Source organism: Larimichthys crocea, chromosome XV (assembly GCF_000972845.2).
Source record: "Larimichthys crocea isolate SSNF chromosome XV, L_crocea_2.0, whole genome shotgun sequence".
In the NCBI taxonomy this organism is placed as follows: domain Eukaryota; kingdom Metazoa; phylum Chordata; class Actinopteri; family Sciaenidae; genus Larimichthys; species Larimichthys crocea.
The window spans coordinates 6312362-6321594 of record NC_040025.1 but is presented as its reverse complement, the minus strand read 5'-3'; positions in this window follow the sequence as shown (position 1 = coordinate 6321594).

Below are 9233 nucleotides of genomic sequence, written 5' to 3'. Positions count from 1 at the left end.
CTCGGTTCGAGTGAGGAAAAACTTGCCCACAAAAACCTTTAACAGGGAAAAAAGGTGGAAGAAACCTCAGGAAGAGCCACAGAGGAGGGATCCCTCTCCCAGGACGGACAGACGTGCAATAGATGTCATGTGTACAGGACAAATCAGCACAAACATACTGTACAATTACAATGACTGATAAAATGATTACAGTTGCAGTGGAACCTGTAACAGAGACACAGATGCACAGCAGCAGCAAATCATAAACTAACTATAAACTGTAATGAAGATATGGTAGCAATAATGACAGTAATAATGTAGTGGACGTCATGCAGGATCACAGCAGCAGCCACGATCCATGAGAACCTGCTGGACGAGAGAGCACAGAAACTCCGGGGAAGAAGTTTAGGGAGGAAGTCGAGTCCCCCGGTAGTCTAATCCTATGGCAGCATAACTAAGGGATGACCTGAGCCAGCCCTGACTATAAGCTCTATCAAAAAGGAAAGTCTTAAGTCTACTCTTAAAGGTGTTGACCATGGCTGCCTCCCGAACCCAAAATAGTAGTTTGTTCCACAGAAGAGGAGCTTGATAGTTGAAAGCTGTGGCTCCCAATCTACTTTTGGAAACTACAGGAAACACAAAGAACCCAGCATCCTGAGAGCGCAGTGTTCTAGAGGGGTAGTAAGGTACTGAGCTCTTTTAGATATGATGGTGCCTGACCATGAAGAGCTTTGTATGTAAGGAGAATTTTAAATTCTATTCTAGATTTAACAGGTAGCCGGTGCAAGGAAGCAAAAACGGGAGAGATGTGATCTCTGATCTTGGTTCCTGTCAGAACACGTGCAGCAGCATTCTGAATTAACTGCAAAGTCCTAAGAGATTTATTGGAGCAGCCTGATAACAAAGAGTTACAATAGTCCAGCCTAGAAGTAACAAATGTGTGGACTAGTTTTTCTGCATCCGCTTGAGACACGATGCATCGATGTTACGTAAGTGGAAGAAACCAGTCCCTGAAATGTATTTCATGTTGACATTAAAGGACAAATTCTGATCAAACACAACTCCAAGATTCTTTACAGTGGAGCCGGAGGCCAGGGTGATCCCATCTAAAATAACTATATCTCTAGAAAGAGAATTTCTGATGTGTTTGGGTCCAATTACAAGAACTTCAGTTTTGTCTGAATTTAATATCAGAAAACTGTAGGTCATCCAACTTTTTATATCCTTAAGGCATGCTTGGAGTTTATTTAACTGATTGGTTTCATCAGGCTTGATCGATAAATATAATTGGGTGTCGTCAGCAAATGAATGGATGATTCCTAATGATAGCAGATATAAACTGAATAGAAGTGGTCCTAGTACAGAACCTTGTGAGATGCATGGAGGATTCATCCTTGATGTGAACAAACTGAGATCGATCTAAGAAATACGACTTAAACCAGCTTAGGGCGGTTCCTTTGATGCCAATTTGATGTTCCAGTCTCTGTAAAAGAATTTGATGGTCAATGGTGTCAAATGCAGCACTAAGATCTAACAGGACAAGTACAGATGAGTCCTTTGTCTGATGCCATTAGGAGGTCAAGACAATAAATGTTTCCCCATACCATTTGTACCATTCATTGCTCGTCCCTCTCTATGAGACCTTTGTGGCAGATATAAACACTTCTGAGATGGCTAGACAACGTATTGTTCGGTCTTCACGTATTGAGAAAGCATACGCTGTGCTGAAATGTCCTTGAGCAAATCCCTGAATCTCTTCAAGCTTCAGAATGTAAAACAGAATGTAAAACATCTATTATATATCCATTAAGGAGCTTGGTGTCAAAGCAAGACCATTGAAAAGCAGGAAGCACCTTCCGGTAGTGACTAAAAGACAGCTGTACTTTAGTAAAACTGATGAAGTCTGCACATTACTTGTACTGTATGTGAGCGCTGTGTGTGTGTGTGTGTGTGTGTGCGTTTGCATCTTTGACTGCTCTTGCATTAAACAGAGAGAGCGAAGACGAGTGTTGCTGAAAAGAAGAGAAGAAAGAGAAAGAGGCAGCCGGCGAGAAAATTAATGGAGCGAAGGGAGAGAGTGAAGGGGAGAAGGGAGAGTAAAAAAGAAAGAGACTGTCAAAGTCAAACAAATTCAGAGGGATCAATGCACAGACTTCGCCTGGCATATCCAAGGGAGTGCCAGACTCAAAGCTCTTCAAGTCTACAGTTCAAAGTGGTGACACGTCCATTAGAATTTCTAATTCTGATCGCATCGACAGGCCTACGGCTACAGCACAGGCTGAGGACAGGCTGAGAGGAATCTAGGCCACTGCTGAAAGACAGAGAGAGAAAGATATATATATAAATATAATATATATATATATATATATTAGAGAGAGAGAGAGAGGAGAGAGAGAGAGGGGGATTACTGTATAATTACATTAATAATGTTTTTATTCCTTTATTATTTAAAAGTCTACAGACTGTATCAGAAAAAGTTCAAGTATAGCGAGATGAAGAGATACTTCCTTTCATACATTCACATCTCTACTTACATCATACACTGTGTTTACATGCATGCTACCACACACTGTCGTAATGCAGGTACTAGTTGCGACCTTTGTTGCATTCAAGTAATCTTTTTTGATTAGGAAGGTTCCGAACTGAGTAAAACAAAAGTCAGCCAGGAGCAGTTTGAAAGGAAAGGTGCCTCAATGCTTCCTTTTCATCTCGGTTAACCATCCTTGGACCATCCTTAATCACAGGAAAAAAGCCCCTGAGCATTGGCATTGGCATTGGCAGCCTTGCATGGCAGCCAATGCCATCAGTTTATGAATGTGTGTGAATGGGTCAATGAAATATGTAGTGTAAAGGCGCTTTGAGTGGTCGGAAGACTAGAAAGGTGTTATATATTAGCATAAGTATAATCCATTTACCATTTACCTTGTGGAAGCAACATTTAAAGGTCCAGTGTGTTGTGTAGGTATATAGCAGTGAGGATACAGATTGCAACCAGGTGAATACTTCTCACCTCACCTTCTGCTTCCAATTGTGTAGAAAAACCTACAGTGGCCACAAACTCGCAGAGGCCCAATCCAGAGCCGGTGTTTTTGTTTGTCTGTTCTGGGCTACTGTAGAAACATGGTGGACCCGTGGAAGAGGACATGCTTCCTCTATACATGTAAAAGAGTCATTTAAAGTTACAGAAACATGATTCTTATTTTCAGGTGATTGTACACTGATGAAAATATATTTAAAAATATTATATTAAATTCTGTAAATAGAGCCATGACACACTGGACCGTTAATGCAACACATCCTTTCTAGTTTGACCACAGCAGACACATGAAAAAGAAAAAGAAAAAGAACAATGAGCACCTATGTTATGCTTGTGACATGATCCAAAACATATGGAAATCCTTGATGATCGATTCATGATTGGCTGAGCTCCAAATCCATAAATACACATTTCTCCTCCTCTTCTCTAAATTCTCCAGTTAGGAGTAATATGAGCATATTTAGTTACTAGTTAACAATATAATCATCATGTAAATTTTATACACACATAAATGTGGTTTCACTAGATCTCCCTCATTGTGGAATGTATAAAAACATTCATTTTCTCAACATCTACAGTATAAAGAATGTGAAAAGCGTTGATGCCAGGAAACTTTATACACTCATATCTGAATATAATTTACACTGGCCTTCTTGCTCGATTACTTATTTTTATTTTATTGTTATTTTAATGGCTCCAGTTTCTCTGCTTAAACATTCCTTTTATATAATTACATTATTTCAACATTTTAATCCTGTACTTTGTCACTGTACTTATCTTTTATGGGTTATACATAAATTTGGTTTCTTTGCACCACAGTTGTCTGAATTCTCCATCACATCCCTTGACCTTCAATCAATTTTTGTTTCAGATAGATAGGACGTCTGTAGTGTTTGGAGGGCTAGACAGTCAAAAAGCCTGCTGCTGAATGTACGATACTATGCTATTATATGTCAGTAACTGAAAACTTGTTTAAGTAAACAGTACTGAAGCTAAAAAATAATCAGCCTACACTATAATTAGCATGGAAAGTGGGGTCCCCTACAGTAGCTTCAAGTCAGTGGCGTGTGGTGAGGTTCATGGCTGGTGAGGCACTGACTCCATCAGTATCAGATTTACGAATATATAAACCCAACAGAGTAGATTATTCACCATTTGATCGGCGGCAGTTAACGGGTTTGTTTCATATCTCATATCAGCATTCTTTACACATACAAACCCATGTGATGCACATTTCATTAAAAAAAAGTATTATGGTCCTACCCTTACTTATAAACGAAGTCCATGTAGAAGTCTTCCTTGTCCTCTCCGTCTCAGTGGAGATTACTGCCCCCTACCATGCGGCAAGAGAACTGCCTCACCTAGTGCCTCTTCACTGCCGTTGTAAGATCGCTGAGCACACGAAACAGGTTACACACATAAACCATATTGCCAAAGGTATTCACTCACCTGCCTTGACTCACATATGAACTTAAGTGACATAGCATTCCTAATCCATAGGGTTTATGATGACTTCAGTCCATCCTTTGAAGCTATAACAGCTTTGGAGTGTGTTTATGGGAATTTTTGACCATTCTTCCAGAAGTGCATTTGTGAGGTCACACACTCTATCCACTGGACTCTAGAGCAGTGGAGACGCATTCTCTGGAGTTACGAATCACACTTCTCCATCTGGCAATCTGATGGACAAGTCTGGGTTTGCCGGTTGCCATGAGAATGGTACCTGTCTGACTGCATTGTGCAAGTGTAAAGTTTGGTGAAGTGGGGATTATGTTGTGGGGTTGTTTTTTCAGGAGCTGGGCTTGGCCCCTTTGTTCTAGTGAAAGGAACTCTGAATGCTTCAGTATACCAAGAGATTTTGGAAAATTCCATGCTCCCAACTTTGGGAACAGTTTGGAGATGGCCCCTTCCTCTTCCAACATGACTGTGCACCAGGGCACAAAGCAAGGTCCATAAACACATGGATGAGAGAGTTTGGTGTGGATGAACTTGACTGGCCTGCACAGAGTCCTGACCTCGACCCAACAGAGCACCTTTGGGATGAATTAGAGCAGCGACTCAGAGCCAGGCCTTCTCGTCCAACATCAGTGTGTAACCTCACAAATGCGCTTCTGGAAGAATGGTCAAAAATTCCCATAAACAAACCTTGTGGACAGTCTTTCTAGAAGAGTTGTAGCTGTTATAGCTGCAAAGGGTGGACCGACGTCATATTAAACCCTATGGATTAAGAATGGGATGTCACTTAAGTTCATACTGTATGCGAGTCAAGGTAGGTGAGCGAATACTTTTGACAATATAGTGCATATTATATACATAAGCTAAACTATGTAAAGTCAGGGGGGCATATATATAAAAACGTGTTTGAAATATTTGATTGTTGACATACAGAGAGACAGTAACACGCTCTCATTGCATGTCAGATAACAGTTAACACGCCTGAAAATGTAATAAAATTTGCACTTAACTCAGTCGAAAATGTAGTAAAAAACCAATAATGTAATAACTTCACCAAAATTGTAATAAAATATTCTGACTGATATTGTAATAACATTTTCACTGATAATGTAATAGCTTATTACATTATTGGGAATTTATTACATTTTCAGGAGGGTTTTTTTTTTTCAAAACTGAATATGTAATACTTGGCAGATAATGTAATATATATGTTCATTTCCAGTCCAGAGTTCTACATTTTGTGTTTCTAAGAATGTTATATACAGTACACCAGATTTAAAACAGAAAGCAGAAAACAGAAAGACTATTGGGTTAAATTGCGGACCTTGAGTACCATACAGCCATATGCACATGTGCAGATATGCAGGGACATGCAACTACATCCTGGTATTACTGAGTGGGTGATGGACTTACCTCTTTTGGATACCAGAATTCCAGCTCAGATAAGCTTCTGAGCAGCACGGAGACCCCAGGTAACTCTTTTCCTAAACGTACCTCTTCACAGATTTCCAACAAATCACTACCTCATGAAAACAACCACAAACCAACAAAACAACTTTCAGTAACGCTTCATTTGAAGAGGATATACATAAGCATTCATAACACCTACATACACATTACATGACACCTGACATAAACATAGGCCTACATATCCTCTCATAAATGGTTATTATATCACTTTCAATGTCAAATTGGCATCTTACTAAAAATACATAATATGAAAGATAAAAAAAAAACAGATAAAAGGGATAAAAACATGGAAAAATTAAAAAACTGCACATACATACATTATATACAGAGCACCAGTCCATGAGTTATTTCATGTGGTCATTTAGGGCAGTTATGGCCTTAGCTATCACATTAACCAAAGAAGAAAGGAAATAGTTCTTCAAAAAGTCAGCAACTCACACTTAAACAATCTATATGGATAAATAGCGCTACAGTTGCTACACTATGTATTGTTGATTTTTGGGTGAACTGTGCCTTTAAACCATCCAGACAACCATCTGCCAGCTGTCTTTGCTTTATGAATCCTGGAACCAAATTTGACCCACTTTCATTCGGGAATTTTGGGGATTCTCGTCCTGATTTTTGCAGCTGAATGTGCCCCAGGACACCTCTTTGTAACAATTTATAGTGTGTAGATTAAGCCATGATGACTACATGAATAAAAAAACACAAACACCTTTTATGCTTTTAGGACATCATGTTCAAGACTTGTGGATGAATTCCATCCTCATATCTGCATTTTATATACATCGGTAAGCTTTTAATTGTGGATGACAGACAGTGTGTTTGCTGATGGGGAGATATGATGGTGGGCGGTGGGGGTGTGTGGTTGGGGGGGAGGTGGCAGGAAATCTGTAGGATTTACAGTTTAATCTTCTTAGGCACTTCCCTGTCGGCCGAGCTACAGACTGTGGCTGAGAGAAGAACGTGCAAGCTTAGCGCAGCTGTCAGGAGCTGCCTGCCACCAAATCAATACCGGTCTTCTTTCTACCTCTATGTGTGTCTCTCGTGCCTCTACCCCCAGCCTCAGCCGTCAGATTCTCCTGCCGGCGCTAAATCAATGAGTCCTGAAGCTGATTAGCAGGTTCAAGTGCAGGTCATTTCACACAGCCAGAGGACAGTTTTTATTTATTTATTTTTTTTAGCAGTGAACATACTTTTACATCCTGTAATGACATGATGTCAGGAGTTTCAAAGAATGTCAGAGCTATATGCTTATTTAAACACATCTTGGTCACTTTTTGTGTGTGCTGAACAGAGTTTACCGACTCTTTAGGATCAAATATGAGAGGCTATTTTGCATATAAGGGTTAAGGTTAGGGGTCGGGTATAGTGGGTTAGACATAAGACATGAAAAAAAGAAAAAGAAAGAAAAATGTTTTTTCGTACAAAATACGTTACTTACATACACTGATCCTCCCAGTTTGATTCATATTAAGGGTTTTGTTCACATATTATTTAGAGCCTGATTTATAGAAGATTTTATTACTAAAAACATGACCTCCCTATGGTTGGTGACAGTAGTTTCTGCTTTATGTGATGATAAAAAGAGATATCCAAAACTGAAAATCCTTGACTCTCATATATCAACAAAATGAAGCAATAATTTTCAACCTGGCTTCATCCAGTGTTCAGATTTATATTTAGGGAAATGTATGTAAATTAGTACATTTTTAATTAGACAATGCTTTAATAGAAATAATTGTCTTATGTAAATAATCAACTGGGGACGTTTCATGGTGATCAATCATTTCTTTTAACCCTGATTCATCTGTAGTCTCCCCCATTAACGTTCATTTTGACATCATGTGTGGTGCTGTTGGTCTTTACGTGTCATCATGGCGTCCTCGTTCAAGCAGATTTCAAGAATAGTTGTTTAAGTTTGGGCAGAACATTTACCAAATGATTCAGAGGCTTTATTTGTACACAAAGAGAGAAGGATCTGGGCGGACAAAGTCCAAGTCCTTTTCTTATTTTCCACTTGTTTTTTTTTTTTGACACAGCTGCCTGTTTACAAGACTGTTTTATCTCAGCTGCTCTCTTAGTGTGCTCTTCCTCTGAGTGACAGAGGCGCCTGTCTGTAAAATTGTCCTTTTCGAAAGAGAAGGGAAATGAGCAGTGAACTGTTTATCCTTATACATATCAAGAAAAGCGACCTGATGCAGATAACATACAAGAGATCACTTAAACCAGGACCTGGCACTGTTGATAAGTCACTCTGAGCAGTGATATTTATGCATGCAGCTAATATTCATTAGCCTTTTACTCAATCTTGTTTACCAAGTCTTACAAGTGTAACAAGGCAGTAAGGCTGGCCTGAGTCCACATGATGCATGCTGCGAGGAGTGTGTGTGTTACTGCACATATTTGCTCTACAGTAAATGATCATTGACCATAGTGGCAGAGATCAAACCCAACTGAGCTTCACCCCCAAATGAAATCCAATAGCACCACCAAGTGGTCAAACAGATACATAACGAGCTGTACACTAAAAGGTGAGGCCGATCATTTTTTATGCTGACTGCATGGAAACATTCATGCGGTCAGCATAAAAAATCATCATCAACTCTTTATGCAGCGACAACTTCTGGTTTACAGCGAGTATGTATTCATACAGAGAAAAGAGAGAGGATCATTTCCTTTTCCTCCTCACTCACCTCATAAACTGATCTGTTTCAAAAGCATCGCTGCATGGCCCTCGCTTTAGCTTCAGAATTCAGTCTCCTCTATACAGATCTGATCACTGAATGATGCAGAGGATGAAAGCATGCTACATGCTTCTTCTTGAATTACAAGAACTAACATTTATGTTGTATCTGCTGTGCATTTGTCATGAAGCTTTGACAGAATCATCCTCATACAGTATTTCTGTCTGTAATTACTCACGGGAAAACTGGTGTGTCTAAAGAAAAATCATTAAAAACCATTGAGCTGACATTCTGTAATAACATCTGTGAGGTTAAGCATCGTGCTTTACAGTATTGTTGTAGAGCCCTACTGCTTTCTATGGGCACATTGAAGCAACATTGTGCAACTTTTCTGCCATAAAAGAACAGATTAATAACAAAGACTGTTTCAAATTATTTGGACTCTTCACTGACCTTTATTCAGGCAAATGGTGTCTCTGTCATTCCCACACTCTGCGGCCTGAATGCCTGTCACACTGTACCTTTGAGCTCCAGGTATGAACATCACCGATTTTCACTGATTTGGTGAAAGTGGATCATATTTTATGAAGATTCCTGATGGACAG